This window comes from Bidens hawaiensis, unplaced genomic scaffold (genome assembly GCF_021521415.1).
Source record: "Bidens hawaiensis isolate Kalapana, Puna unplaced genomic scaffold, B.hawaiensis_p1.1 tig00011858_1, whole genome shotgun sequence".
Taxonomy (NCBI): domain Eukaryota; kingdom Viridiplantae; phylum Streptophyta; class Magnoliopsida; order Asterales; family Asteraceae; genus Bidens; species Bidens hawaiensis.
The window spans coordinates 53,309-59,308 of NW_027491943.1; positions in this window are offsets into that span (position 1 = coordinate 53,309).

Below are 6,000 nucleotides of genomic sequence, written 5' to 3' on the forward strand. Positions count from 1 at the left end.
ACGTTTTTAAGTATATTTTTCAGGGAAAATTAAGCAAGGAGATGTGGGTATTACAAGCATTGCATATAGGATCACCACTATGAAGGATTTCATTTTTATAATCAAGCGCGTTTTGGGTCATAAATTTGAAATCCTAAAACTGTGTTTTGTAACACTTATAAATAAAATGGATTGTAAACCTTACACTATTAGGTGATCTATTAATGTAATGTTTTGTGTTAATCAATAGCTGTGATTATACATGAATGTCGCGGGGCTGTTTTAATTGAAGTTCTTGCTCCATCATCTTTCTAGGTATGTCTTGTATATCATACTTTAGTATTATGAGCTTTGGCATTCGTTAGAGTGGTCTATTGGTGATTATGTGAAAACTAGGTTTGGTTGTCTAGTTTTCTAATTGTTGCGTTTAGCGCGAGGTTTGAAGGAATTAACAACCAATTCAGTTTGTGTAGATTCGGTTTGATATATGGGCTGTGGAAAATTAGTTTTTTTAAGTATTGGGGCTTAATTGGTTGTCGGTTACTCAAACGGGTTGGGACAACACAAATTCGCGTTTATTGGTAGTTTGTGTGTTGTGCTTGCGAATTACCGGCCCATCCAACTCGTGCGGTGTCGTGTGGACTTGTAGGCTGTGATTTATAAAATTTGGTCCACACGGGGCTGAGTTGGATGTTAAGAGCATAAACGACTCATAAACGCGCATATTTGTTCATGTTAGAATGCCTCGTAGGATAAACGAGTCGATTCGGTACTGTTAGTAATTATTGTTCGTAATCCGATGCATTTTAGTTGTGGGAATACTTAAGGGTTCTCTAGCCCGTTGTGATTGTGTGCCTCGTGTCAGGTGAGTTTAAGATGCCTCTTTTTAATCTTTTTTCGTTTTGGGCTAGCATACACACCGTAATACAATTTTACCCGATTTTACTTGTTTAAATTATTTGGATGGTATTACATGGCCTTATTCGTGTGTGTGCATTTATGAATCTATGTATGAATTATATTCTATGCCTTAGGATATTTTAAACTCATTGTGGTTGTATATTCCTTAAGGTTATACATATTACTTGTGGTATAGGCTCGAGGTTGCTATTAGGCCTAGTATTAATTCCTAGATTATCCATTATTTATGGATTGTATGTGATGATATTGTTTGGTTGAATATTTGAATTAGATGTTTGTAATTGTGTATGTGAATATGTATGTGTTGGTAAAATGCGACCAAGTCAAATATATTACTTGGGGAAGACCCGGGGTAAAATGCGATCGGCAGTACTAGGAGCTCCCTATCCTCAATTTTGTGAAAGCTCCTGCCATTCTCAGCCTCCCGAGACTAATTCAAGGTCGGTCCTACCCTAATACAACTCTTTTTCACCCTTAAACCCTTTGTTGAACATGTTAAGGTTGAGTTTTGATTATAACAGTTTCTGAAAGATTCGTACTCGTTTATTGTTTGGTCTGTAACTCGAAGTAAAAATTTATTGTTTTTGATCGGTTCTTGTTTCCATGATGTTCTACTTTGAATTTAGTTTCTAGAAGATATAATTTATAATTTTTGGACGAGATTTGAATGGTTTTTATGATTTTATAAAATTTTGTGTCAAAGGTGATGCGGGGTGACGGATTCTGGTCTGTCTTCCCGAAATCATAACTCATTTTTGAAAAGTCCAAATTGGTTGATTCCAATTCTGAAAGTTCCCATTTTGAGTTTAGATTATAACCCAATTGGAATCGTTTAATTTGGTTTGGTAATGATTTTTAAAAGAATAAAACACTTTTGCTGCGCACTGTAATAGCTGAACGTACCTTTCTGTGTTGGAGGAATTTTTATGATTTTTGTGTCCACTAGAAAAATATAATAAACATATCTTTAAAAACCTAAGACATTTATTAAACTCTGGTAAATACTTCATAATATATTTCTATGGTCTTCCTATGTAATAAAATACGTCTTTGCATGCTAAAATCTGCTCCTTATACTCGACATTGATCAATTCTTTCGGTTTAGGACTTAACCGGTGGCTGACCAATTGAGGTCCTTTCGGGGCTGTTTTAATTGAATTTCTTGCTCCATAATCTTCCTAGGTATGTCTTGTATATCATACTTTAGTATTATGAGCTTTGGCATTCGTTAGAGTGGTCTATTGTTGATTATGTGAAAACTAGGTTTCGGTTGTCTAGTTTGCTAATTGTTGCGTTTAGCGCAAGGTTTGAAGGAATTAACAACCAATTCAGTTTGTGTAGATTCGGTTTCATATATGGGCTGTGGAAAAATTACTTTTTTTAAGTATTGGGGCTGAATTGGTTGTCGCTTACTCAAACGGGTCGGTACAACGCAAATTCCCGTTTGTTGGTAGTTTGTGCGTTGTGCTTGCGAATTTGTTGGTGCATTATGCCAGTAGTTCATTTGACTTGAGTTTATCGTGTCTGTAATCATTACGATGTGTGGTTTGTCGTGATAAACTAGTTAGTTTTGTTTTTGGTTTTGGCGAACTTAGCTTTTGGCGAAGTTAGGGACAACTTTGCCTAGGGTGTTAGGCGAAGTTGTCGTGTTATATTAACCTAACTTCCGCCGTCAGTTGGTAAGGTTTTTGGCGTATTTGTCTTGTAAGCCGAAGCAGCGTTTCAGGGTGATTAGCATTCATATCTAATAACAAAGTAACCTTTGTCCTACGTGTTACGTGTTCCTTTACGTGTCTCTCATCTAAACACTCGTATCGTATACGTAGGGGATTCCGCACCCTCGTGTTACGAGATAATCCTGTGTTGATTCGGCTGGGAACCTACTGAATTACCGAACCATCCAACTCGTGCGGTGTTGTGTGGACTTGTAGGCTGTGACTTTATAAAATTTGGTCCACACGGGGCTGAGTTGGATGTTAAGAGCATAAACGACTCATAAAGGCGCATATTCGTTCAACTGGCAACTTCCGGCGGGTAATTTAGGAATTCCTTAATTCCGGGTTTATCTAAGGGTGGTTTTGGTAAATATAAGGCCCCGGGGGCTGTTGTAATTGAAATTGGTGAGGACGAGGCTTAGGTAACTTGAACCATGTTAGAAAGCCTCGTAGGATAAACGAGTCGATTCGGTACTATTAGTAATTATTGTTCGTAATCCGACAGACATTTGAGTTATTGTAAGGCCCCGTCACCGGTAACCCTACTTTCTTGTTGGATTTACTCGTAAACGCAGTTCTAATTATCAGAGTTAATTAAAACATTCGCAGAATTTAAAAACTTTCATAAAACATTTCATAACAAAACACGTCTTGTCTTAAAACATCATTTTGTCTTTCAAAATAAACGAAACATTAAACTTAAACGTCTTGAGTCTTTCGATGCCAGCCTCTTATTCAGTGCCACGTGTCTCCTCAAGCGAGCTGCCTCATCCTACTCACCTGCGTGCATACTAAAAGTCAGCTACGCTGACTGAGTTCTAGTTAATCACATAATCATACAATACATTCTTACATTTCATACTTAACCTCTTAACTTTCTTTCGTACACACTTAAGTGCATATACTTTCATTCTTACCTTCTTACTTTCTTTACATACATAATCATACGTTTTAAAGAGCCTTTCGCCGTATAACCTCACAGATATTATAAGGGTCTGGTCCCTAACATCAAAGATATTATAAGGGTCTGGTCCCTAACATCACAGATATTATAAGGGTTTGGTCCCTAGTTCTCAAATATTAGTAGGGTTCGATTCCCTCTTCGTTACCATACAACCATACATCATACCTCGAGTATTATTAGGGCTCGGTACCCTTTTCGTAACCATACAACCATACAACCATCTTTTCCTTCTTTTATTAACTTTATTACGTTCATACACATAAGCATACCTATCATACTTACCTTATACATAGCGTTACAACCTGACAGTACGTGCAATATCCGAAGATCGTTCACGTACCATCAAGCAATCATTCATACATATCACATATATCACATATGGCATACACTTATCACATAGGATAAATGTATTAACAACACATCGAGTATGCACACAGCCCCGAAAACATAACAAGGAATGGGGCTAGAAACTCACCTGAACACGGTTACGTTCACCGTTAATCGTAATCCCTTTCTTCAGTTGTGCATGGCTGACTGTATAACAAGTATACGTATCAATTAACTATCACTTCTCATATTGCATTTCTATCTTTATATGACCCACAACGAACGGGGGTCCGGGGGCAGCGCCCCTGGCAGCGGGGTCTAGGGGCGGCAGCCTCTAGCAGGGTCCAAGGGGCAGAGCCCCTGGCTGGGGTCGAGCTGTCTTAACACATTTTTCATTAGTTTTTTAATTTATTTCCTAATCGAACTTGACTTTAAGCGAAGTTAAACCTTAGGCGAACTTAGCTTTAAGCGAAGTTAAACCTTAAGCGAACTTAGCTTTAGGCGAAGTTATCAGTTAGGCGAACTTGGCCGTAAGCGAAGTTATCACTTAGGCGAACTTGGCCTCAGGCGAAGTTACCAGTTAGGCGAACTTGGCCGTAAGCGAAGTTATCAATTAGGCGAACTTGGCCTCAGGCGAAGTTACCAGTTAGGCGAACTTGGCCGTAAGCGAAGTTATCGCTTTGAAGGCCAAGTTATCGCTTTGAAAGCGAAGTTATCGCTTTGAAGGCGAAGTTGCCCAGTTCAGCCGCTGTTTGGTTTCTATCAAGCATTTTTGGCGATTTTAACACCTTTGTTATGGTTCGACATCACCCACTACGCTCCCCAACCGTTTTTGGTCGTATAAACACTATAAAGCTTGGATCTTTAAACTTCAAAGATCAAGAATCATACATTTTTGTGCTTGTTTGGATCTCGTTTAACTTGTTTAATCTCAACTAATCGCTCACTCTCTCTCGGATCACGCTCGTTCCTCTCCCTCGGCCGCCGGCGGTGTGAGTGGTGTGGGTGTGTTTTGGAGTGTTAGAGAATAAGATGGAATGAGTGATGTTTTAGGGTTTAGGGGATATTTATATCCCTTAAGCCCATGGACCTAAGGCCCATTCTCATTTAACCCATCTAAATTAATCTAAGTCCATGATCCGCTCCTTACTCGATATTAAATAATCAATAACGTGAAATCACTAAACATAACTTTCTTTATTCAACCTTAAAATTTTAGGATGTTACAAGTCTCCCCTCCTTAAAGAGGTTTCGTCCCCGAAACCTAACTATTACATAAACAAACTAGGGTAAAACTTGCGCATCTCATCCTCGGCTTCCCAAGTAGCATCTGATCCCTTGCGGTGTTTCCATATCACTTTTACCAAAGGTATAATCTTGTGACGAAGCTGCTTCTCCTTGCGATCAACGATCTCTATCGGTTGCTCGATGTAGTTCAATTGTTCATCAACCTCAATGTCCATCAATGGCACGTGAGACGTGTCATCAGCTAGACACTTCCTCAGATGGGAAACATGGAAGGTTGAATGAATTCCTTCTAACTCATCGGGTAAATCCAGTTTATAAGCTACTTTACCCACATGGTCTACAATCTTGAACGGTCCAATGTACCTCGGACTCAACTTCCCCCTCTTTCTAAAACGGATAATTCCTTTCCAAGGCGAGACCTTAAGCATCACATTGTCGCCAACGTTAAACTCAATTGGTCGTCACCGCTTATCTGCATAAGACTTTTGTCTGTTTTGAGCGGCTTTCATTCTTGCTTTGATCTGATCGAACCTTGAAGACGTTTCTTGAACCACTTCTAGGCTTCCCATTTCTTTCTGACCAATCTCACCCCAACACACCGGGGTTCTACATCGTCTACCGTAAAGCATCTCGAACGGTGGCATACCAATACTTGAATGGTAACTATTGTTATAGGAGAATTCTGCCAGATGCAGATGATCATCCCAACTTCCACCAAAATCTAAAACACAAGCACGTAGCATATCCTCAAGGGTTTGGATCGTCCTTTCAGACTGTCCATCGGTTTGAGGATGATACGCCGTACCGATGTTCAACCTCGTCCCCATAGCTTCATGAAATTTCTTC